Below are 27,522 nucleotides of genomic sequence, written 5' to 3' on the forward strand. Positions count from 1 at the left end.
TTTTGTTTCTTAAATTCCACATATGAGTGAAATCAGAAGATATTTGTCTTTCTCTGACTGACTTATTTCACTTAGCATGATACTCTCTAGCTCCATCCACATCATTGCAAATGGGAAGATTTCTTTTTTTTTTTTTTTTTTTTTTTTGGCTGCTTTATCCATTCATTAGTCAATGGACATTTGGGCTCTTTCCAAATTTGGCTCTTGTTGATGATGCTACTATAAACATCGGGGTGCATGTGCCCCCTCAAATCAGTATTTTTGTATCCTTCGGGTAAATACCAAGTAATGCAATTGCCTTATTGTAGGGTAGTTCTGTTTTTAACTTTTTGAGGGACCTCCACACTTTCCAGAGTGGCTGCACCACTTTGCATTCCTCCCAACAGTGTGAGGATTTCCCTTTCTCTGCATCATCGCAAACATCTGTTGTTTCCTGTGTTGTTAATTTTAGTCAAATCATGACACATGATTTTTGCCTCTCTCTCCCCTTTTATTTTTCCTTTTTTTAAAGATTTTATTTATTTATTCATGAGAGAGAGAGAGAGAGGGAGAGTAGAGAGAGAGGCAGAGACACAGGCAGAGGAAGAAGCAGGTTCCGTGCAGGGAGCCTGATGTGGGACTCCATCCCGGGATCACGCCCTGGGCTGAAGGCGGTGCTAAACCACTGAGCTACCTGGGCTGCCCTCTCCCCTTTTTTCAGTATCTCCTTTTTTCAGCATCTATCTTGTAATCATGAGCTGGTGATCAAGAAACACACTCTGAAGATACGATAAACAGACCACCAAGATAGAACTATAGCTATAGAGAGTGCCTGCTCACCTCATGACTCTAACTTGAAAAGAATAAACCCCTCAGATCTAAGCCACTGAGTGTTAGCTTTTGTGTTATTCACAACCAAATTGAGTTCTAATATATTCAGTTCTCCATTAATTGTTGAGTGTGTTAATAAATAATATCTTTAATATTATTACAAAGAAATGCATGGCATTTTGTGTATCACTTAAGATTGTGGAATTATCTTTCTGTGCAGTGGTAGACTGGTCTAGATATAGAGAGCAAACAATGAAGAACATCTCTATTGTCCAGAATATATGGGAAATATATTAGAAAAAGTTTGGATTGTTAAGGCCCGACAAATTTGAATTATAATCTTTGTTCATCCATTCAGTAGCTCTATGTCTCTGGATAATGCAATGAACTTTTTCAGGTCTTAGTTTCCTCATATGTCAAATTATAGCACCCATTCTTATATGGGAGTTTTTACAAAATAAAATAATGAAATAATATATGGATAGCAATTTTTGCATGCCTGGCAAATGACAGCCACCAAACAAATGTTAATTCTCTTTCTCCTTTGTTATAAATCTTCTGGCAAAACTCTACTTTATCAGGCACCCATAGTACCTCACATAAGTTGCTGAGAGGTGAAGAGAAAGTTACCTTCTCAGTACTAGTGGCAATTTTTTACATCGAGTTCAATGTATCTATTTCTCTTCTACAAACATCTTTGCTAGTTATAGAGTATAATTCATCTAAAAACCATACTTATATAATAAATATTATGATTCTCATTTTATGTTGAGGAACTGGACTTCAGAAAGGTTTGGTAACTTTGCAAACATCTATAGCACAAAGAACTGCAAATATGAGATTAAAATGCATGGTCCTGTTTTCAAGTAAAGGTTTTCATTTTTTTTTTTCTGCATTCTATCTAAGTTATCCCAACTAGAAAAAGTATTAAGGGTAAGTAAACTGATAACTTAGAAATTGAGTACTTAGGTTTTCTGTAGCTGATAATAACTTCCATTTGATTAACTTTACTGATTCCAAAGTGCTTTCACATGTGTTCTTGATCTCCCCAAAACTTTAAAATATCCTTAGCTAAGTAAGCATTATAGTCCAAATTTCCAGATAAGAAACAAATTGCAAAGTGTCAATGATTTCTCCAAAGTCATACAATCCATATGTGGCAGAAGGGGTACTCAGGCTGGTGCATTACCTCTTATCTCTGGATCTTTCCACTCTCCCAGGCACTGTCTATAACTCAGCTGATACAAGTATTTGATCCTGAAATGTTCTTGCAAATGTTATCACATTTCCTTTGACCAGAGGTCTTTATGTTCTAACATAGTTATAATATAAATGCATTTATTTATTGTTTTTAAGATTTTATTTATTTATTCATGAAAGACACACAGAGAGAGAGGCAGAGACATAAGTAAGGAGAAACAAGTTCTCTGTGGGAAGCCCGATGTGAGACTCCATCCCAGGACCCAAGGATCATGACCTGAGCCAAAGGCAGACGCTCAGCTGCTGAGCCACCCAGGCCCCCCTATAAGTGTATTTAAAATAAATTACTAGTTGCTATTTAAAATGATCCCCAAGAGTGGTGCTGAAGTGCTCTCTCATACAAGTAAACTATGATGTGCTTTTGAGTAGAAACACATAAAAATACACAAAACATAAGGTCACATATTGATTCATTGATGAAGTATGACCAGAGTCTGGCAGGAAACTAACCTTGTATTTCCCCAGGGGTAAAAGGTTCTATATTCACTAATTCAGTGTTTATGGCAAGATGACAGGACATACTACCATGAATAATGAGTAACTGACTGTATCTTTCTCATTTGAATGGCTTCTAGCTCATCTTGGACTTTATTTTGTAAAACACTGAATTCTTTCTTGTTATCAACCATCAACCACGTCAGTAAGTAGTACCATTATTCTCTTAGCTACTTAAGCCATAACTTTGCTATTCTTTCTCGATTTTTCAGTGTTGTCTTTCTTTCACATCCAATCTGGTACCTAATCCTATGGTTCTGTCCCCAAAATGTATACAGAATATATCCATTCCTCACCAACACCATGGCTACTACCTCTAAACCAACCTCCCACATCCTCTTCTCTGGGCCAATGCAATATAATTCTAACTGGCTTAAATCATCCCGTGTGTGAAGCATATCGCTTAACTCTTCTACCTACATTTTTTCAATAAATGTCCACCACCTTTGAATAAATTCCATATGGTTGATATGCCTGGAATATTCTTGTAACAATCTCTCCAACTATGTTTTATTCCACCTTATTCCTTGTCCCCCATTCTCTAACTACAATAGCCTTGTTATGTTCCTGTCACCTCCTTTGGTTGGTTCTCACTGAGCTCTCCATGTCTGGATGGAACATTGCATTCACAGCAAACCCTACAGATAGCATTAGAATTGCTATTACCATACTGCATTAGAATTATCTGGTACATATATGTCTTTTCCATTCAACTGCAAACTCCTTGTGGTCAACATGCTAACTATCCTTTGTGAATATTGCACAGCTAGCTTACAGCCTACAATAAACTTTCATGAAATATCTATGGAGAGATTCTTCCAAAACACTGCATACAGAGAATAGACATTTCAGAAGTGGATTAGATAACCAGTGCTTTCCTCCTTATGAGGGGGAAGGAACTATAAGGAGAACTGAGAATAAAGCAAGACCTAACACGATATTCACACCCAAACACTCTTCTTGCTTGTTGGTTGTTAAGTAGACTGTGTAATCTCTGTCCTATCCATTAGTAGCAAGACAGGCATGCCAAAACCTCTGACAATATCAACATCGACTCCCTGAGGAAATGCTAACAGAAGTGAGGTGGGACTAAAAAAAGTCATTCAGACTCTGCTAACTCTTGGAGACATCGTCTAGCAACCTCAGGTTTGACTGGAGTGATACTTGAGATGATTGCCTTTGAAAACCTGAGAAAGTTGGAGATGTAAAGGACTGAAATATGATAGCTTTTTAAAAATTGATAACCTTTGTATGGTAAGTTCCCATTTTAAAAATATCTCTTTATAATTCTTTGGGTTGATTTTCCAAACTCAATTTCTAAATCCACTAAGTTTTTGGAAAATGGTCAGGGACATTCTGCTTCTGTGTGATAGCTCATGGTGAAGAATTAGGTTCATGTGTTCAATTAGCTCATGTGATCTACCCAGAGTTATGTTCAAAGAGTTAGGCACAATATTTATAAATTCAACTCTTTCTTCTTTATTAAAGGTGCCATATTTAAATGAAAGTAAATAATAATATTGGAATTGGGATAACCTCTCACACTCAAAAAAAATTGTTTCCAACCTTTGGTACTTAAACAGTTATTGGTAGAAAATTATTTATGACACAATCCAGGATGAATTACCACAAACCAGTGTGTCTAGTCACTGTAGTTAAGAAACCGAGCTAAACCACAGAGAGCTACTCATCCTTTGCTTTGTTCTTTTTTTACACACAGGGACACACACAGACACAGTTGACAACTCTTGTGTAAGGACATCACGTTAAGCCATATTCAAGATGATAGTCTGTTTTATAGGGGGTGAAAAAAAAGTACAGAATAAACAAAAGTACTGAAATATATGTAGGTACATACCTTTCATGATAATTGGAGAAGCAGCTTTTGCCAATCATTTGCCTCATATGGGCAACCCCATTATTCCATTCAGTCATTAAATAATGTCAATAGAAGAGCACTTTGCTGGCTTAGTCTTAGAGGACCTTACTTCTGATCGTGGAATTGTGAGTTTAAGTCCCACAGTGGGTGTAGAGATTACTTAAAAATTAAATCTTAAAAAAATAAGTATAAAAAATCATATTTTGAAAAAGAAAAAAAAGCAAGATAATTTAACTCCATGCTGGGAATTACCATCTCTTCTCCTGGTTTCTCCAACTCATTTTCTCTTGCATTTAGGCCATATGCTCTTTCTCTGTCCTCTTTTAAATAGTTAATCCACAACAGAATTATGCTACAATTATGCCCATGCACATTTTATAGAGATATCTTCTGGTCATTTACATGATTGCCACAAACATCAGAGAAAATGCTTTTTACAGTTGTCTCCCAGCCCACATCTTCACCCTGGACTGGGGGACGTGCAGGGACAGCAAAATACAGAAGCCCAAGCTGAAGTATATATCTCTTTAAGCCACAAAGCTTAAACTTCCAAACCTTAATCTGCATAAACTCTTTACTTATCTCTGTGTTAACACGGCCATATATCCAATAAAATTTGCAAAAGTAATATATATTGCCCACAGAAGATTAAAATAGCTACTATTTGTCTACTTCAACTCTCTCCCATTATACTCTCCATGTTTCCCATGCTGCTGGAATGGCTGTGGGTTAAAAATTAAGTTGAGGATTTATGTGGTTTAATCCCCTCAAATTATGTTAAATTTTTTGATAATGTGATATTCATGATACACAGCTTTTAAAGTTTGTAAATTTGCTTTTTTCTCATTCTAATTTCATATCTTATAATATAAAATATAGTATATGTATTTATATTTATACATATATATTTGTATATATTTATACAGTATATGTAACTGTGTGTATATATATATATATATGTATGTATGTGTGTGTGTATATACATACAGTTTTTCTTTGAAAGAGCCACCGTCCTTAGAAAAATAAATCTCAGACTCCGTAAAACCCAGGTTTACCTCTGATTGCAAAGTTTACTTAAGCCCATCAGTGACTCAAACACACTTGGCCTACAGGGAGCTTTTTCTGTCTGCCCATGGCCATAACAATGACATTTCTCCTGGATGCACTGGATTTCTCTTGCCTATCTTCTTTCTCCATTTCCTTTCTAATCCTCCATTTTGGCTAAGAAAAGGTATCGGGCTGCCTTCAGGTGGCACTCATCTTTCTCATCTTTCAGTCACTTTCTTCTTTCCTCTTTGTCCTTCTGGTTCCTAATGATCAGTGTGGGCCTGCGAAGGCAGAATGGGTGTTCCCTAGGAACTGGTTTGAAATGCAGAATCTCAAACCCTACCTACCCTTACAAGGTAAGAATATACATTCTAGAAATACCCTAGGTGATCCAGGTGCACAGAAGTGCTGCTCTTGCTGACTGTGTTCCTACTATCTGATATAGCTAATATGCATCTCATGTTAGAATATTTAATATCTTTGCCTCTTAGCTTATGTGAAAATATTGGTTTGTATTCTAAGTATTTGTTGAACAAAACCAGTCTCTAGATATTGTGTTAATAATGATTGCTAAAATTTATTGAACACTAACTATTGGGTTGAACTAAATGGAACAGCTATTTTTATTGCAGTAAAATACACATAACAGACCATCTTAATCATTTTACACTGTATAGTTTAGTGATATTAAATGCATTTATAATTTTATGCAACCATCAGTAGCCTCCATATACAGAAAGAACTCTTTTCATCTTGTAAAACTAAAACTCTATAACCATGAAAAAATAACTTCCCATTCTCTTTTCCCTAGGCCCTGACAACTACACTTATACTTTCTTTCTCTATAATCTTGACTATTGTAAGAACCTGGGACATATGGAATCATGTATTATTTGACTTTTTTGGACTAGCTTGTTTCACTCCGCCTAATATTCTCAAGTTCCATCCATGTTGTAGCATATGTCAGAATTTCTTTCCTTTTTTTTTTTTTTTTAAAAAAAAAGGCTGAATAATAACCCAATGTATTATTTACCACATTTTGCTTTTCCATTCATCCTTTGGTTGACATTGGATTGCTTCCATGTTTTAGTTATTATGAATAATGCTGCTATGCACAGGGATATGCAAATATCTCTTTGAGACCCCACTTTTAGGTCTTTACATAAAGCCCAGAAGTGGGATTGCTGCATCATATGGCAATTCCATTTTTAATTTTTTTAAAGATTAATTAATTAATTAATTAATTAATTTATTTATTTATTTATTTATGAGAGAGAGAGAGAGTATGAGATGGGGAGGAGGGAGAAATGGAGAAGGAAAGACAGAATCTCAAGCAGACCCTGCACTAAGTGCAGAGCCCAACTCAGGGCTCAATCCTATGACCCTGAGATCTTGACCTAAGCCAAAACCAAGAACCAGCGGTTTGACTGACTGAGCCACCTAGGCACCCCTATTTTTAATTTTTTGAGGAGATGACTTACTGTGTTCCAGAGAGTCTGTACCAATTTAAATTCCCAACAGTACACAAGGATTCCAATTTCTCTACATCCTTACAATCCTATCAGTGTGCGCGGTAGCTCATTGTAGTTTTTTTTTTTTAAGACTTTTTAAATTTATTCATGAGAGACACAGAGAGAGGCAGAGACATAGGCAGAGGGAGAAGCAGGCTCCCTGTGGGGAACCCAATGTGAGACTCAATTCTGGAACTCCCAGATCATGTCTTGAGCTGAAGGCAGATGCTTAACCACTGAGCCACCCAGGGGTCCTTGCTTATTGTAGTTTGATTTACATTTCCCTAATAATTAGTGATGTTGAGCATCTTTTCCTGTGCTTATTGGCTGTTTGTATATGTCTTTCTTAGAGAAATGTCTATTCAAGTCCTTTGCCTGTTTTTTGAATTTGGTGGTTTGTGTTTTTTGTTGTTGAGTTTTAAGAGTTATTTGTTTTTATGGATATTAATCTCTTATAAAATATATAGTTTGCAAATATATTCTCTAAAATATTTGCATCATGCTATATTGTCTCTGCAGTTTCAAGTATTTCAAGGACTAAGCTTTATCCTCTTTGTATGTTCTACCAAGCCTTGTAGAATACTATCCAGCACACAGTAAGTGTATAAATAAACTAGTCTGGACATGGACTGGTGGCCCAGTACTATAGAGTCATATTAACTGATCAAGGTCCTATGGCTTCCAGATTCTTCCCTACCAATGTGAAGAAGAATAAAATGAGATAATCGGCTAGAATGTCTTTTTCTAAGAAGATATGTCTTTGGCTTTGGCTTTGATATATGGGTCACTGAAAAATGTTACTCATTTACATTTTGATTCTTTCAATTTAATTGGCAGTAATAAATTGAAGTCTGATTTCAGGTTCATATTGAGGCTCAAGTGAGTCTTTTATTTTTGAAATATTAAGCATTCCTAGAAATTTAATGTAGGAAAATTGTCTTTCAGTAAGTCTTTTTGAGACTGGAAATTCAGTAATTTTGCACAATTCTTAAGTTTTTGGTTTTTTAGAATTTCTCTTATTCTCTGCTAATTTCCTTTTATCCCTTATGCCTTACTTCAATTGAAAATAGTTCTGTAATGGACAAATAGATATAAATAGATACATAATACATTGAATATGTACATATACATAATTATATATAAATACCATATATATACAGAATACATTTATGTATGTATCTATCTACACATACGTAGCATACATATTGCCTACAGATACAAATTCCATGTTTTTGGAAAAGCAACAACTTATTTCTATGATACTTCATGAGTAAGTCATTGATAGCATGAAATATACAAAACTCAATCACAGGATGATTCTGGCTATATACATATATAGTTATTTAGGTAATAATAATTTGGAGGACTCATAGGGACATGTTTGGTTGGAAGTTCCAATTAAAAGTATTCCTCACTGGGACGCCTGGGTGGCTCAGCAGTTTAGCTCCTCCCTTCCGCCCAGGGTGTGATCCTGGGGTCACGGGATGGAGTCTCACATAGGGCTCCCTGCATGGAGCCTGCTTCTCCCTCTGCATGTCTCTGCCTCTCTCTCTATGTCACTCATGAATAAATAAATAAATAAAGTCCTTATTTATTTAAATATTTATTCCACTAATTCCCTAAGAATATCCTTGGGTCCGACTCTGTCTGCCAGCAGCCCAACCTACTGGAATCAGAGAGATGTACAAACCAAAGAATTATAGCACAACTTGATAATATGTATAAATAGAGGACTGTCTTTGAAAAACCAGTTTCTAAGACCTTTGCTTGTACAACACATGCTCAGTCTAAGTTCAGTAAAATTTGATATAAATTCAGTAAGATTTTAATCTGTCCTTGAATTTTTTTGTTTCTTGTCCCTATATCCAAGTTGTCCCTGAATTCAATTTGAGGAATATCTACAGACACCATTTTGTCAGAAACTTAATTATCCTTTTTGGCTAAACAACACAAACATTGTACTCTGAGCATCAGAATAAAAAACATTTGAGGATAGTCTGATCTTTATTTTAGTATTTTATATATATAAAGGCTTACTAAGCAAATTAATAAGATAAAAAAAGACAGCAAAGGGGATATTTACTCAACCTAGGAAGCGAAGTAAAACAACAAAACTTGGAAAACAAGTTGCATGTGAATTCATGCTAATTAAAGAAAATAGGTGTACATATTAAAACATTTGTAAGGGTTTGCTCACTGAATCTTTTTGTAACACTTGACATTAGTAATATGCCTAGAAATAATAAAGTTACATTTAATTAACAACATTTAATGATTAAAACCAAGATTTCTTTCCATACTTCCCCTTAAATAATTAAACATTTGTTTATATTAATACAGTCAGAAGTACATTTTCCTTCTAGTACCATAAGACATAAGATTAAAAAAATAAAGCACCTCACATGATTGCAAAATATGAGAGGAGAATGCTTGAAAATAATTTTTCATAAAGAAAAAATTATTTAGTTAAGTCATTGGCTCTTGTTTTTGTATTTATAACATGGAAAAGTCCAGTATAGCCTGGAATTTTGCTAATTCCCTGCCTCCCTAGGTGAAAAGTAGCTTCTACCAGGAAGCAAGATTTATCAAATATCAAAATCCTCAATGTAGTCGTCAGTGAGTCAACAGAAGCAATATAAGCAAATCAGGCTGGGAGAGCTTTAGCAAACTGCCAGGGGCTAAGTGTAAGAACAGTGTAGTAAAGTAATTGGTTAAAAGTCACAGGGATGTGATGCTGCCACTGGGGATCTCATCCTTCTGTCTTCTTTGCTCTTCTTCCCATGAAAGAGAAGAGGAAGAAGGAGAAGGAAGAAGAAGAGGAAGGGGGGAGGAGCAGAAGAAGGAGGAGAAGAGGAGGAAGTGGAAGAGCGGTAGGAGAGGAATAGGAAGTAAAAGATGAAGGTGAAGGAGAAGATAACTAAGGAATTCTGGGACATTACATAGTTTAGTGAAGTTACAGGGAAGGAATGGGTCATAAGGTTTCTCCTAAGAATTGCAAGATTTAAAGAAGATGTAGTTCTTCGTACAGGGAGGTACATTAGAATTCACCATGCTCATGATAAGGAGGGCAATGAATAGGAGTGTTTGTCATCTTCTTAACTAAGCAGAGCAAATGGAAGTTGCACAAAATAAATTTTGCAAACTTGAATTAGAATATTAGACCTTCAGATAACCTGAACACTATCAGGGCATTTGGGACACCTTTCCCTGTTGAGAGCATTTTTCAGAAAATGACAAGGGAAGATAGAATACTGGTCAATAAATTTGGAAATCATGCTCTTTATGAGGTTGCACAATACCAATAATTGTATTAAAGATCCAATAGTATGGCAGAAAACAGATAAGTTAAAATTTCTCTAATCTAGCATGTCTTAAACTGATTTGACATTTTTGATTTTGTAATATATTTAATAACATCCTGAAGACCTGTGTTCTTGGGAACCCTAATTTTCTTGGGAACTGCTGAGTGTGAAAATACATGTTAGAATTGGCTTGGAAAGGAATTCTAATCCAGGATTATTAAATAGCGATGGATAAACATTGAGGAGTAATGAGGAATTGTTAACTCCGCTAAATAGTTTGCATTCCTTTAAAATACATATGGTAAATAATTTTATACTTTACTAAGCATTTTGATATATATGTATATATGTATAAAAAGTCAAATTTTTATATTTTAGCAGATATTTAAGACAATTAGTCATGGACTGTCTACAGTTAAGGCATTTGGTGTCATCACTTTTGTAGAAGAACATATCTAAGAGAATAAGTCTGGAATGCTAGCTAGCCTTATAAAAATGAAACACAAGAATAAAATCTTAATTACCTTTTCATATGAGAAGTTATTTTGAAATAATATGCACAGCCAAAGCAAAAAAAAAAAAAATCTCATTATTTGTTAAAATTTAACTAATAGTTATACACTATTATTAGGTTCTAGTTTCTGAATACCACAAGAAGATTAGATTTGAGAAGTTTATTTGCCAGGTAGTCTAGTGATCTTGTAGGACTCATGTCACTCATCTGGGCTTACATTTGTCTCATGTTGCAGACAGGAAAATTAAGTGATATTTGAGGGAATTTGGGACATACTGAGGAAAAAACTTTCTAAATCATCCCTTCAATTTCCTTATTCTTCCAAGATAGGAGAGGGACAAGACAGACATGCCCTTGATTTAAATACCATGAGGGAAAAAAATGATATATTTCCTCAAAGACAGAAGTGTTGATAGACTCTAATTCTTTGGGAGTTTGTCCCAAGATGCTTCTCATTCTAATAACCTTGAAATTTCAGTTCATATCTTGTATTCAGCAGAGAGGAATTTTTTGTTGTTGTTCTTTAATCAGTGATACAAATCAAGTAATTTTTATGGAACATATCCCAGTAAAATCATTGGAGATGCAATGTTGCAAAAGACATGGCTTTTCCCAGAAATGGTTAGTGGAGAATACAAATTAAAATAGAAAAAGAAAATGAATATATTTATATATCCATGTGAAAATATATTTTAGTATATTATAGTATACATAAGTAGAGAGGGAGAGAGAGATACACAAAGATTGAGAGAAAGAGAGAGCAATTAAAAACAAAAACAAAACACAACAGAAGTCTTGAAACATAAATTTGGAAGTTTTAGGTGGAATGATTCCCTTATCCCTTGATTAGATATCACATTCCTTGAGGGCTGCAGCTCATCCTTGACCTCCTTATATCTCTCCTCCCAGCACCAGCACCGTGGATGAAGCAAAACCCTTATAACATAGTGGACAACACAAAACCAATACCTTTGAGTTGATTAGTTCATTTTATGCCATAGCTGTGCATTGTTTTATTCACTCACATATATTCATTCATTCACTCATTCATCAATTAATTCGTTCATTTGCAGTTTACTCCAGTTAGATACTAGCCTGTGGAAAAAAGTTAAAACAATAGGAACATTTAAGTCCTTACCCATCACAAAAGCCTCTCTCTTGATTGCTTTTGTTATCTCTGCCAGCAAGAAGACTGTGAGGAAATTACCATGTGGTTAGCAGGCCTGGCGAATCAATATGCTATGTTATCATTTATTTCCAGCTGCAATGCCGCTGTTGCCCTGGCTACCGGGCACTCTAACCTCCTGGGAGACACCTAGAGAGGTTAATTAGTTTACAGCTGGCCATAATTAGGATCAAAAGGCAGCAGGAAAGAAATTCTTAAGTATCTTGACAGAAACCATATGCAGAGGTGAAGCTGTCAGCTTGAGCAAACTGCAGTGTTTTAACTAGAAATTAAACATTGTGGGAGTTGTTCGGTAGGAATGCCAAGTGAAGGTATAATTATAAGAGATAAGGTACACCCAGTAATGTGATAGTCTCTGGTGGCTGTGGCAAGAAGACCTTCAGGACTCCAACTGGCCATGGCCATCCCCTGTGAATCAATGTTCTCAAAGATAAAATAAGGTGATTGCATGGCATGATATCTAAGGACTCAAAGCCTGTTCTCCACATGACTAAAAAGGAACTTGGGAGGCATCACAATGAGAAATATGGTCTTGGCCAATTTATTCATAGCAACAATAACAGTAGCTAACAATCTTTTATCATTTGCCATGTGTCAGCACTCAGTATTTTATTTAATCTCCACGGCAACCATGAAAAGTGATGGTTATTTCATCGTTCTGTAGACAACAGAAATAAAGTTACAAAAGGAAAGATCACTTAGTCTAGCCCCTATCCTCATCAGTGAACAAACCCAGTCCAGATGAACAAACTTTAGATCTCAAATCCACCTTCAATCCTGTCTTCTGTGTCTGAAGTCTGTCAATCTGTGTTGAATGCTGATATCTTACTTTCTAATATATTTTAAGGGAGAATAAGCTGGATTCTTATTGATTTTCTCCATTTAACTTATTGAGTTTCTTTTCCAGAAACTGGGGGCACTAGCTGAGAAAGGAAATAAATATGTCAAGAGAAAATTCAACCAGGTTAAGTTGAGCCTCTCATAAAGCCTGTGATAGGAGTGAATATTATTTTTCTCCAAGAGCTTTTTCTATTGACAGCTCAAACCAAAGCAAAACTGAAATTCCAGAGGTGGGCACTTCAGATAGCCCAGATACGCTTATAGTCTCATTTCCTTACCTCATTTGTGTAGCTGCTACCCTTCGGCACTACCTTCTCTCAACTCTGTGGATAAAAGTACCCTGGGCCTTGTTATCTCTTCACATTTAAATTTTTCTTCATGGCATACTGTTTTCTATTTGTTTCTTTCTTTATCTCTCCCAGTGAAGTATAACCTCCATAAGCACAAGGTATTTGAGTGTTTTGTTCATTACTTCATTCCTAGCACCTACAGTAGTGCCTGGAACATAGAAGCAACTTAACATATATTTTTAAACAAATGATTGAGTGAATCAACGAGTGAAGGATGAATTTCCATTTCATGAATGGGGACTCCAAAACCCAGAAGTTAAGTAATTTGCACAAGTTACAACATTAGTAAATATTACATTTATGAGATCTCAGAGTTTTTTTCATCCTTACCACTGCTCTGCTTAGTACATCCAGTACCAATGCTGCCCCCTCAAGAATGGTGTGGTCTTTGCAAAACTCTGTCCAGCCAAGGCTATTGTTGATAGCTTTCTGATATCCTACAATATAATTCAAATGAATAAGGGGAAAAAGTGGATGATGATGCTTCCTTACTGAAATTATCATTCTCCTTGGAAGCTATGACCAGGGCATGCAAGAATTGACTCATAACTTAAATAAAAATGGTCAGACCAGAGACAATCATATTAGTTCTTGAAATCCATTTACCAGTATGTATCAAAAATCTTTAATGTGTTCATAATCTGGGATGTGCTAATTTCATATCTAGGAATATATCCTAAAGCATTACTACAAACCAAGATAGGTGTGAGTTTATATTTATAACCACAATCTTTTTACAAAGACTCTAAATGCCAAATAATGATACTTTAGTGGAATATTTTAATGACACATGAAAATTCCTCAGGTTAATTGATAAAAAGTAGTTTGTCTTTATAACACTATATATATACACATATGAAATATTCTACAGTGTAGCATTAATAGTAATTATATGCAGCAGACTTATATTTTACAGAAAAAGACACTTTTCTGCCAATTTTCAAATTTTAGGTTTTTGTTTATTCATGAGAGAGAGAGAGGTAGAGACACAGGCAGAGAGAGGGAGAAGCAGGCTCCATGAAGGGAGCCCGATGTGGGACTCCATCCCAGGTCTCCAGGATCATGCCCTGGGCTGAAGGTGGCGCCAAACCGCTGAGCCACCCGGGCTGCCCAGTATATTGTTTTATATAAAATTTTCAAATATAACAGAGTGAGTCAAAAGTGAAATAAAGGAAATTAACAAAAATTGCCTTATCTCTAGTCAACTATTGGTTATTTTCAGTATATAATTTGCTGATTGGATGATGACAACCAAATGTGAATCACCTTGAAGAATTAGCAAGTTTGGTTGTGGATCGACATACAGTCACAGTTACTAGTTGCAATAGACTAAATATTTTCATCCCTTCCGAATTCCTATGTTGAACCCGAACCCCCAAAGTGATAGTATTTGAAGTTGAACACTTTGGAAGGCAATTGATTCAGGAGAGTGGTGCCCTCATCAGGAGATTAGAGCCAGGCCTCAGAGAGCTCTTTTGTTCCTCAGGCCATGTGAGGTTATGTGAAAAAAGCTTCTATCCACCAATTAGGAGGCAGGTCTGCACTAGACACTGAATCTACCCAGACCTCGATCTTGGATGTCCAGCCTCCAGAACTGTGAGAGTGGCTCAGTCAGGTAAGCATCCAACTTTTGATTTTGGCTTAGGTCCTGAGACTGAGCCCTTTGCTGGGTTCCACGCTGGGCATGGAGCCTTCTTGAGATTTCCTCCCTTTGCTCCTCCCCCTGCTCATGCTCTCTGTCTCTCTCAAATAAGATAAAAATCTTTTAAAAAGCTGTGAGAAATAAATTTCCATGGTTTTTACATCTATGATATTGTGCTATAGTAGCCCCTGTGTTTTTTGGCATTCATTTCTGTTTCCCTTTCATTAGATTTTCAGTAGGAAGTTCTGCAGATGAATCTGGGGTGGGGGGGCGGGAACCACAGAAAGAAGAAAATAAAATCTGGGCATTCCTATCATAAAATAAAGTATTATGCAAAAACAATATTTTCCTAAATGTTTATCCTGTGAAGCATATTCGCTGTTACTGGATTTGTTTCTGACATAGCAAAGTGGCTGAATATAGGGATGGTAAATTCACACCAGGTCAGAGAGCTTAAATATACAAAGAAGAATGAATTAAGAAAAACTTATTTTTTTGAAATAGTATTGGAAGAAATTAAGACGTTGACAAATACAAATCAAACCCTACCTTCCAGACCTCAACAGAGGAAATGAAGAAACACTATTTATGAGCCTTTAAAGCAGTATAATCCTTGGAATGAGACAAACAGGGGAATTTGAAATAAATATAGTGTGGTATTCAGAGTTTTATTTCTTTTTCAATATTTGCAATTACGTATTTGAACATCATAACTGGAAGCAATAGATCATTGCATTACCTGGGATTACATAGGAGGGCCATCTCAAGATATTAAGCCAATCAATGCATTTAAAAATAAGAGCAGAAGCTCAAAAATCACCTACTTTTTGTTAGAAAATCTAATTAGAAATGCATATAAATTGACTTATTGGATGACCCTGAACATCTTACAAGTGAGAAAATGCTTTTCCTAGACAGCTCCTTTTTTGGATATGTGCATCATGGCTGTTTTGTACATTTTTTCTCTGAGTGTTAGGTATGGCAATGATGATCCAAGTCTGATTAATATTATAAGTCCCAGGAGGTGTGTAAAAACTCTGTTCAAGCAATCAGACAGTCTGTAATCATTACTACTTCAAACATTAACTTAGCACACAGCTCTGTGGAGTCCCTCTATGCTGTGCAGGGGAATACAGATATAAATAAGGTAGTATCCTACCCTGGAAAACTTCATAGTCCAGTGAGGAAGGCATATAAGGAAGCAATTACAATGGAACGAGATGAGATTCTCATCATAAGGCACAGCTTTGTGATGTAAAGGGGCATCCAACCTAGTCTAAAGAAATTAAAAAAGCATAATGATAAAAATAAAGCCTTCATGGAAGAGGAGGTATCTTAGCTGGGATAGTAAAGTCAGTTTGACATAGGTAGCAAAGGGTAAAATTTGAGTGTGGGGATTTATGACAGGAAAAAGATTTTTGTGCAGTTGAAATTTATCCCATGTCTTAGTACTTTTCTATAATTTTAAATTGCATAAAAGCCCTATTTTACTGTTTTCCCCCTAACTGTGTGTTCTATATTTTTATCCTGGGAGCCAATTTCCAGATATTTAGAGGGAAATCTAGAAATACTAGTATTTTTACTAGTATTAAGTGATTAATTTTACTAGTAATGGTGGAATATTTGTTTATTAGTGGAAACCTGAAAAGCTTAGCACAAAAAAATGAAATAAAATAGAAAAAAGAAAAGAAAAAAGAAAAGAAAAGAAAAGAAAAGAAAAGAAAAGGAAAGAAAAGAAAAGAAAAGAAAAGAAAAGAAAAGAAAAGAAAAGAAAAGAAAAGAAAAGAAAAGAAAAGAAAAAGCAAGGCAGGTGCAAACTTGGATTTGGTCAGTTTAGCTGCCTGTATGTGTAACACTAATGTAGAACATGATAGGAGGGATCAGAAGATTCAATATAAAATTCATGTATATTCCAGGTGCTTTGTCTGGCAGAGTTTTACATTGAGGACCCATTTATTAGGTACTGGGCACTGTGCCAAGGAAACAATGAAATTAGCACTGATTAACACAGATTGGGAGGAGTGAGAAAGTGGGGCAGCATGTAATATAGCAAGACAATCAAGGAACTGAGTCCAGGTACAATAAAAGGAACGTATGGAAGTGGGTGTGTGGAAAGAGAGGAAGAACCCAGATCAGGAAATCCTGTTTTTCACTGATTTGTGATTCATTCTGAAGACTAGGAGGAAACATGGAAATGTTTTTCAGAAAATGATTACAGAGGTTAAGTTGGAACTGCCTTCAAGTAGGGTTACCAGTTGTGGAAGTAATAGAAATAAAATTACAGAACGGTCACTAGAACCAAAGAACCAAACAGAGTAGTAACTAACTTATTTCAGGAACTCATTATTTCTCACTTTGATTTTTTCCTTTTGTTGTACTGAGATATCAATTATATATGATAAAAAGTACACACCCTCGGTGTTCAGTTTTGTGAGTTTTGACGATTAATCTTGTGTGGACCTATTCTGTTAATCTGCTTGTTCTCTAAGTACTTTTCTGTCTAGATTGTTGTGACTTTAAGGTCAATTTTGAATTCAGGGAATCTAGTCCTATAATTTTGTTCTCTTTCAAGTATATTTTAGCTATTTTAGATTCTTTGTAGCTCCACATAAACTTTAGAACTGAACCATATTTTCTAGAAATAATAGGCATTTTAACTATATTGAGTTTCCATTCTGTAAACATGGCAATGTAAATGTAAGAGAAATGTAAGATTTTAAAATTTCTCTCAATAATGGTTCAGCAATGCAGAGGCCTAGTAGAGTTCTTATTAGAATTATTCCTCAATATTTAATGTTTCTTATGCTTTTTAAATATAAATGTAATTTTGTTTTCTAAAATGTTAATATTTAGAAATGCAGTTGATTTTTTTTTGTTTGTTTGTTTTTTTGCAGTTGATGTTTTTTATTGTCCCTCTATCCTACGATCTTGCTAAATTAACTTAGTTCTATTGGTTGTTGATTCTTTTGGATTTTTATGAGAATAATCAAGTCATCTGAAAATATAGGTTTTCTTCTTCGATCTTTATATCTTTTATTTCTAGTTGTACCTGTTTACAGTAGAACCCTCGTAAAAATGTGAAGTACAAGTGAGATATCGTTGCTCTTATTCTGATCTTTAAGACAAAATATTTAATGTTTCACTATAACGTATGATGTCAGATGGAAGTGTCCATCCAAGCCTTTTATTATATCAAGGAAAATGTTTACTATTCCTAATTTGTTGAAGATTTTTGATGTGGTTTTGGCTTTCATCAATGTCTTCTTTTGTACTTATTGAGATACTCATTTTTTTTTTTAGTTTGCTTATATTAAATTGTCTAATTTTTGAAATTTGAACTCTTGAATTCTCGGGGTAAATTCTGCATGGTTTTTGTGTATTATCACTTTTGCAAATGTCTACATTTTGTTTTCAATATTGTGTTAAGGTTATTTTTGCATCCATTTTCATGAAGAATATTGGCTTGAAGTTCTCTTATAATAACATCTTCTGATTTTAGTGTTAGGTTTATGCTGGCCTCATAAAATGTTGGAAAATGTTATCTTTTTCTGTATTTTCTGAAAGAATTTATGTAGGGTGAATGTTATTTCTTTCTTAAATGTTTGGCAGAGTTCTCCAGTGATTCTATTTGGTCCTTGAGTTTTCTTTGGGGAAAGATTTAAGTACAAATTTAATGCCTTTAATAGTGCAGGACTGTTCAGTTTATCCATTTCTCCTTTAGTGATTTTTGGTAGTTTGTATATATCAAGAAATTAGCTCATTTCATAAGTTGTCATTTTAAAGAGCCTTGAGAAGACGTTTTTTAAAAATTTATTTACTTATTTGTGCATTCAGAACAACTACAACTTTAATAGATAATTAGTAACCACTTCCCACTGGAAGATAGTTCTCTAAGGGCTTCAAGCTGGAGACAATTACCACCCTTCCAGATCCTGAGGGACAAGGGTGGATGAGGTAAGGAAGCAGCGTTGTGCTTTCCAAAGAGGCAATGACTCAGAACGCTGTTGAGTGGTGATTAATGGGCCATTAACACTGGGGCAGGCCTGGCAGTGTTAGACCCAGGGCTTAGGCACCATCCTCCACCATTTGAAGGCAAAGGGTACCTGGCAGACATTGACTGGCAAAAGCACAGAAGTCACCAATTTCAGTCAAGTAGCAAATGTCAGGTTTAATCCAATTGGTAGTGAAATGGAATAGAGAGGCCAGGCAAAAGTTGGTCGAAACAGGCTTTTGATGGGATGCGCTCTCGGGTGAGGTTCCCAGTGGCCTGCAGGGGAGGAAAAGAGCAGGGAAGTCACACCCAGGCAAAAAGCAGGGGGGTCTATAAAGAGTTTTTGGCAGGAAGATGGGGGCAGGGCGGCATTCCAGTTAGGGCAAAGGGTTACAGGTTTGTAAGCTAAGTTAGGGTAGGGCGGCAAGGCGACGTTATTGGGAGGTTGCTGGCCTGGGGTCGGCCGTTTTGAGGTCCCCAGTCATGCCAGCCTAACATTCCGATCTTTTTGTTTTGTTATAATGGTGCAGTGATTCAGATCTGACTGCTTCCTGCTGATATAGGGGCGTCGTTGGGCATGTCGGAGGTGGGCAGGCAAACGTAGGGGTGTAAAAGGAGTTGGTTGACTGACACCCGAGACATTTCACGAATTCATTTTAATTTTGGTGAGGGTGTGGAGACTGGTCTCGACTACACCTGTTTCACTGATGTAGTAACAGCATCCTTCACTGAGAAACATGCAGGCTCCACCCTTGTCTGCAGTGAGGAGGTTCAAGGCACCTCAGTTCTGGAGGGCCACCTGGGCCACTGAGGTTATCTGGCATTGAAGGGAGGCCAGAGATTCTGCCAAGGCCTCAATGGCCATCTGAAGTCTTTCAGATAGGTCCCTGGAAGAATCTACAGAGTGGATTAAGGCCCCCGGACCCAATCCTATGGCCACCAGGGTTAAGCCCAGGGAGATCCTGATAACCAGTGGGGGAAAGATTGCCCTTTTTTGTTTTTCTGGGGGAAGGCCGGTAAGGAGGGCTATTTCTGCCTGACTATAGATAGTTAATTGTGGAACTAGGTAGATAGGCAGACAGAAGAGGGAGGCAGAGGTATTGAGAGATTTAGATAGGGTGCCATTGCACCAAAAGAAACCGCCAATAGGAGCGTGATGAGAGGTGACGTTTGACCAGGTGACGTTGCAAAGGGATGAGTTAGGGGTGGAATAACAGAAGGGGAATTGATGGATGAGAGGGTCAGTAAATAGGGGAACATTAGTGAGAGAGGGATGTGGCACCGGAGGTGTGGGTGTGGGGCTGGTGTTGCTGAATGCATTGGGGAGGGGAACAGCCACAAGGGGAGTTTTGCCTAAAGCGGCACAGATAAAACAATGGGACAGATTGCCCATGCCAGAAAGGTTGGCAAAGGAAGTGCCTTGTTGCAAAAGTTTTACCCAGGAGAAGCCTCAGGCAGGAACCCTGGTGGGTTAGTCTGTAGGTGGGTTTGGAGAAGTTGTTCCTGGGTGCATATGGTGTCAGCTTGATCTTTTAGGGTGGGTTGGTTTTGTAAGATCTTTATGAATGATCTATAGATTTGGAGGGAGGCGGTAGGGTAGGAGTAGTAACCCCAGCAGTAAAGTTTTGCCATTACCCCTGTTGCCCAGCGGGGGTCCCAAGGGTCCTGAACAGTTAGGCCATATTTGCTGGACTGTTGGTAGAAATGACAAGGTTGACGAAGGGCCATAGAAGGACTGGTGAAAGGGCCCTGACAAAGATGATGAATATTACAGTAAGAATAAGGACAGCCTCCATTAGTTTGGACCCAATAATTTTGACAGTTAGGATGAGTCTGATGATAGGTGAAATAGATTATGGGATTAGAACTAGGATCAGGACTAGGTGGAGGGAGGGAGTAAAATCTATCAAAGGTGAAATTGACACTAGCCTGGCAACCTAAAGGTTGACAATCAGTGGTAGAAATAAGGTGAGACCAGATTCCCTGGTCCCAGGTTTCTGTCATGTAAAACCTCTACCTAAATCCAGGGTCAGTGGTGGAGTGACTAGGAGGTAGGACCAGGAGGAGGAGGATGGCGCGAAAGCTGTATTCGAGTAGGTCCTAAAGGTTGTGCCATCCATACATCTTGCTAGGGGGCTTGCTTTAATTTAGAGATGTGTACCCACGGGTGGTGTCCTGTGAGTTTGGTGGCCATGGGGGTCATAAGGAACTCTGTATAGGGACCAGTCCACTTAGGCTGTAAAGTTTTTGGGTCTAGTTCCTTTAGCAGGACACTATCCCCTGGGGCCAGGGCTTGGGGAGTATCTCGTGTGGGTTCTCCTGGAGTAGGGGTGACTGAATCCGCATGAGCCCACAGGTGGGCTCTTAGAAGAGTTAGATAAGGTAGGTAAGATAGGAGAGGAGGAGGTGATGATGGAAGATTTTGAGTGAGCAGGAAGGGCTGCCCCTAGTAGAGAAGCTCAAAGCTCAAAGGGACTTAGACCTGATGACCCTCAAGGGGTAGCTCTGAGCCTTGTTAAAGCCAGTGGGAGGAGGGTTGGCCAGGACAGGTGGGTTTCAAGGGTAAGTTTGGTGAGATGTTCCTTGAGAAGGCCGTTGGCCTGCTCTACCTTACCCGAAGACTGGGGGTGATATAGGATATGGAATTTCCAGGTACTATTTAGGCCCTCGGAGACTTGCTGGGTGATGCTGGAGATGAAAGCCAGGCCATTGTCAGATTATAGGGTCCACAGGAGGCCGAATCTCGGAATGATGTGTTTGATGAGTATGGTGGGGTGGCCACTACATCTGCCATCTCCCGAGCTGTGGGGAAAGCCTCTATCCACCCTGTAAAGGTCTCCACTAAGGTTAATAGGTAGCAAAAGGATTTATGGCGTGGCATGTGGGAAAAGTCAAGCTGCCAGTCCTTGCCAGGTTGGTAGCCACAGAGCTGGTGATTGGGTCCCGGCCTGCAAATTCCCCCTTGAGCATTTACAGTAGAGCAGGTTTTACAAGACTAATGCACCTCTCCGATAACCGTTAGGAGATGTGGAAAAGCGGTTCTAGGAACTGGTGTAAGGTCTTGGGACCAATGTGTAAATGGTTTGGAAGAGTGAGTTTCTTTTGAAAGAAGAAAAGCCTTTTCCCCGGCTATTCTTCCCATTTTTTAGTGTCTGAGTTTCCTGTCTGTCTAAGAGGGGGAATGTGGTGTGTTGAGGAAGAGGAGGGGAGCTGGTGAGGAGCCTAAGGCAGTGTCTAGGGCAGTGGAATTGGCTTTGTTATTGGCCCGGCACACCGGGTCCTTGGAGAATTGGTGTCCATGACAGTGGATAATGGCTACTTCAGTGGGAAGGCTGAGGGCCTCTAGTAGTTTTGAAATGAGGGGCCCATTGATTATGGGGGTTCCCTAGGTTGTAAGAAACCCGAGCTCGCTCTTGCCAGAGGACAGAATGTGTATGTGTGAAGAGGGAGGCATATTTGGAGTCAGTGTATATGGTAACTCATTGCCCTTTGGACAGGTGAAGAGCCCTGGTGAGAGCTAAAAGTTCTGCCTTCTGAGAGCTTGTCCCGGGGACCGAGGGGACTGCCTCTAGGGTGGCATCTGGGGTAATGACAGCATATGATGCGTGTCTCTGGCCTTCTGGGGCAATGAGAATTACCATCTACAAAGAGTATTTGGTCAGGGTTAGGGAGGGGTTGATCGGATGTGAAGTCCTGGATGGAAGGAGTCAGCTCCTCCAGGAGTTGAGGGCAGGAATGGGAGGGTTCTGGGTTAGTAGAAGGGGTAGGTAGAAGGGTAGCAGGATGTAGACGAGGAGAAGTTGATAGATGTCCGGACTTTTGATGAAGAGGAGGTGAGTAGAAACAGTGGGTGAGGGAGAAAGATGAATGGTGGCCTTGAGGTGTGTAGGATATCCCAGCCAAGGAGAGGAGCTGGTCAGGAAGGAATTATAAGGAAGGAATGTGAGAAGGGAAACCCATCCAGTCTGCAGGAGAGGAGTGGGGTGGTCCATGGAATAGAGGCCATCAGTTCCCACTACCGCTACTGGAGAGGGGAAACTGGCCCTTGAGTAGGAAGGCAGAACAGAGTAGGTCGCCCTCATGTCCAACAGGAAAGGGATGGACTTACCCACTACCTGGAGCAGGACCCTACCTCGGCCTAGGTGAGGGGGTGTCCAAGTCTGGGCCCTGTCAGTCATCATCCAATTCGAGTAGCTGGAAGGCTGGACTGACCGGCTCAGGGTTTCCTCTGCATGGAGGCGCTGAGGATCCTCCAAGACCAGGGCAGGCGATTTCCAGTGGCCCCTCATTTGACAGTGAGGGCATGGCCGCGTTGGCTCCTGGGGATTGGGACATTGACGGGCCCAGTGTCCCTCGGTGCCGGGTCTGAAGCAAGCCCCAGGCGGGGTGTTGTCGGTTCCCCCTTTCTGTGGGCTCCCGGAGCCCTCCCGCCACAGGGCTGCCACCAAGGCTGGGGTCTAGGGTGGGACCTTCTGCTGGAGCCTGGCCTGCCTCTTAAGTTCAGCCCCTTCCTCTTGGGTGTTAAGGACTTTAAATGCCATTTTCACCAGGTTGGGAACGGGAGTTCGAGGACTCTCCTCGGCCTTCTTTGACTTTTTATGGATATCCGGGGAGGACTGAGACATATAAGGGGTCGCCAAGGCAGTAGCCCTGGCCGGGGAGGCAGGGTCCAGGCGAGTGTACTGGGTTAGAGCCTCAGTGAGCCTATTAAGGAAAACTGCAGGGTTTTCACCTGGGTTCTGAACGACTTCCCGAGTCGATCATAGTTGACAGCCTTGTCCGAGGCCGCCCGCCTGCCAGCACTGAGACGACGGGCCTGCGGTGGCACGGGTGGCCCTCCTGGCCCGCCTGATAATCCCGCCGGGATCCACAGCAGGGACTGAGCGCCCAGGGCAGCAGCGTCGGTCTCATGGCCCTGGTCGGCGTGTTGTCGGGCAGCAGCCTGACACGCTCTCTCCTCCCGTGTAAGGGTTGTGGTCTGGACAACATGCAAATCATGCCAAGTCAAGTCCTACGCCTGGGCCAAATATTGGGATGCCTTGATATAGTTTCCCACATTAGCAGAGTAAGAGCCCAGCCACTTTTTAATTTGGGAAAGGTCCTGGAGAGAGAAAGGAGCCTGGCCCCGAGCAACCCCTTCAGCTCCCGCCACCTCTGGAAGGGGGCAAGCCAGGTCAGGGGAGGAGGGGACCTTGCGGGATCTTGCCTGCTGGAGATCAGGGGGGAGGTAGGGGGTGAAGGTTGGGGGTCAGAAGTGGGTAAAGAGGTGCGCGGTTGGGAGGCAGGAGGAGGAGAGGGGGCAGGGGGCTCCAGATAGGGGAGGGCTGGTGTCCCCTTAGTAGGTGGACGGGCCAAGGTCTCAGGAGACTCCGAGAGAGGGGAAGGGGGAAAGGATTCGGGGGCTTTTGGAGCTGAGGGAATAGGTGGAGGGAGGGGAGGGAGGGAGCGGCGCCCGCACCCAAAGGATCTGAGCGATAGAGCACTGGGAGCAGAGGGAGGGGCGAGGGCGGAGGTGCGGGACCTCGGGCCACTTGCCCTGGTGTCTAGAGGTTGTCCAGGTGCGTGAGAACTGGGCTGCAAAAGTACCCTCAGGGGGCCAGTGAGTGATTGTTTAGGCACCAAATGTCGGGTTTAATCCGATCGGCAGTGAAATGGAATAGAGAGTCCAGGCAGAAGTTGGTCGAAACAGGCTTCTAATGGGACGAGCTGTCGGATGAGGTTCCGGCCGCAGGGGAGGGAGCCAGGAAGCCTTGGGCCGGGGAAGTCACACCCAGGCAAACGGCAGGGGGACTATAAAGAGCTTTTGGCGGGAAGATGGGGGCAGGGCGGCACTCCAGTTAGGGCAAGGGTTACGGGTCCTTGTGTGCTAAGTTAGGGTAGGGCGGCAAGGCGGCGTTATTGGGAGGTTGCTGGCCCGGGGTCGCCGTTTTGAGGTCCCCAATCTCACCAGCCCAAAAGCAAAGTCATTAATGAAGGTGCACTTGAAACCCAGGAGCTTTAGCAACTGGCAGATCTTTTTTTTTCTTTCAGGCAGCAAGTGCCCTTCATCTGGGGCCCAAAAGGTTTGGGGATACACAGATTCTTACCCATCACAATCATCTGCAGCAGATCAGAGAAGGTTCTTGAGACTTTAAAGATTCAAAAAAGGGACGCCTGGGTGGCTCAGCAGTTGAGCCTCTGCCTTTGACTCAGGGAGCGATCCCAGAGTCCCACATTGGGCTTCCTACGTGGAGCCTGCTTCTCCCTCTGCCTGTGTCTCTGCCTGTCTCTCTGTGTCTCTCATGAATAAATAAATGAAATCTTTTAAAATAAATGAATACGTATTTAAAGAAGACATTTGTATATATCAAGAAATTAGTTCCTTTCATGAATTGTCATTTTAAAGATTCTTGAGTTGACTTTTGGTTTTCTGGCATTGGTGGGACCTATGACTTACTTTTAAACAATAAAAAGTGGCAAAAATGATGAGTGTCACTCCCATGATTATGTTTATTATTTAAGACTCTCTTTTGCTAGCTGACTCATCTTAAACTCTCTCTCCCTTGCTAGCCTAGAAGAAGCAAGCTGCCACAAATACCTCAACTGACAAGAATAGAATGCTGCAGATTATCACATGAGTGGGGAAGTGGATATTTCCCCAGATGAGAATCTAGCACTGATGACTCTTTGCAGCCTTATGAAACCCTACACAGAAAACCCTGCTAAATCATGCCTGTGCTCTTGATCTAAAGGAAACCGCCATTCAATAAATATTTGTTTCTTAAGCTCCTGACTTTGTAATAATTTGCAATGCAACATAGGAAATTCATGCATCTGCTAAGCCACTTATATTTAGTAGCTTTTTGATAAATTCCTTAGTATTTTCTACTTGGACAATCTGTCATCTGTGAATAAAGAGTTTCATTTCTTGTTTTGCTATGCTTTTCCTATTTTGTCATACCTTATTAAGCTGACTAGAAGTACTAATGTTGAAATAAAGAGGCAGGAATACGGATTCTTGCCTTACCTCTGACCTGAGTAGCAAATCATGATTTATTTATTTTTTATTTTTATGTATTTTTTTTAAAGATTTTATTTATTTATTTGACAAAGAGAGAGAGAGAAAGAGAGAGAATGTGAGAGAGCATAACTAGGCAGAATAGGAAGAAGCAGCTTCCCTGTGAGCAGGGAGCCTGATGTAGGGCTCGTTACTAGGACCCTGAGATCATGACCTGAGCCAAAGACAGATGTTTAACCCTTTGAGCCACCCAAGTGCTCCGAAAATCGATTTTAATTGATATTTTATTTTATACATGACATTAAAAAAATCAAGTTGAAAAAAGTTCTTGCTATTCATAGTTTGTTTTTGTGGGATTTTAAATGTGTATTGAATTTTGTTAAATGTTATTTTCTACCCATATTAAGATGATCAAATGATTTTTTGCTTTAAGTCTCTTAATATGGTAACTTGTATATTATTTGAGTAGTTAATATTAAACTAACCTGAATCCCTCAGGTTAACTCTACTTAATCATAATAAATTTGCATGCGAGTGCATGTGTGTGTGCTTACATATATTGACAACATTGAATAGCTAAGATTTGGTAATTTTATTTTCTTCTGTTTATGAGAGTCTTTTTTTTTTAAGATTTTATTTATTCATGAGAGACACAGAGGGGGGGGGGGCAGAGACACAGGCAGAGGGAGAAGCAGGCTGCATGCAGGGAGCCGATGTGGGACTCGATCTCAGGTCTCCAGAATCATGCCCTGGGCCCAAGCCCGCGTTAAACCACTGAGCCATCTGGCCTCCCCGATGGTGGTCTATTTCAAGCTTCACTGTGTACTAACTTCACTCTAGTATAAGCTTCACTCATACTAACTCATTTATTTGAACCAACATCAAATGACTGCCCTCCCTCTTTTCCATTTCTTACTTCCCATATTTTTGTATTTCTTTAGTTCTTTTTTAATTTAGAAAAACAGTTTTCTTGAGACAGACAAAAAAAGTATTTAATTTTTCTTCTTTAACTTATCCTGCTTCAATATTCCTTTTTTTTTAAGGATTTTATTTATTTATTCATAAGAGACACATAGAGGGTGGGAGGCAGAGACACAGGCAGAGGGAGAAACAGGCTCCATGCAGGGAGCCTGACATGGGACTCGATCCCGGGTCTCCAGGATCACACTCTGGGCTGAAGGCCGCACTAAACCACTGAGCCACCTGGGCTGCCCATCCTGCTTCAATATTCCTAATTCAATTTTGTCCTATCACCTCAAGAAGTACTAGTAACTAAAATATCATATTATAATGAAACACACTGTATGGGAATTCTGCATGAAATCATCATGACTAGAAAAAAAATAGTGAAGGCTAGAAGAAAAAAGAGTATGGCATTAAAATATGATAAATCCATCAATTACTTCATCATCATTATAGCTGGCATGAGGCGGAAAAAAACCTTTCAATTAATACCCTGTCAGGCTGAGTCTTTGACTACTTCCTGTTCCATTGATTCAGCTCCTTTACTTTCTCTGAGAGCCAAATCACTTCCCCAGGAGATTACCATGTGGATCTCTCTCATTACTTCCAAAAATAAACCAGTATTGGCAAAAAACCCTGAGATAGAAGTATACTGTCAAGTTAACCTTAATCTGAAAACATAAGTTCTTTATTAATGAAAGTTATGGATTCAATTTTGATGTTTTAGAAACATGG

General features: G+C 39.4%; 1 long non-coding RNA gene across 1 annotated transcript; it reads left to right on the top strand.

The window, feature by feature from the left end:
• The first annotated feature begins 2,643 nt into the window (after positions 1-2,643).
• On the top strand, positions 2,644-25,562 carry LOC140612087 (uncharacterized). Its single transcript, XR_012013398.1, has 3 exons — positions 2,644-2,710; positions 3,576-3,819; positions 25,377-25,562. It is a non-coding gene; the product is annotated as an uncharacterized lncRNA (long non-coding RNA).
• Positions 25,563-27,522: the final 1,960 nt, after the last annotated feature.

Source organism: Canis lupus, chromosome 20 (assembly GCF_048164855.1).
Source record: "Canis lupus baileyi chromosome 20, mCanLup2.hap1, whole genome shotgun sequence".
Lineage (NCBI taxonomy): Eukaryota > Metazoa > Chordata > Mammalia > Carnivora > Canidae > Canis > Canis lupus.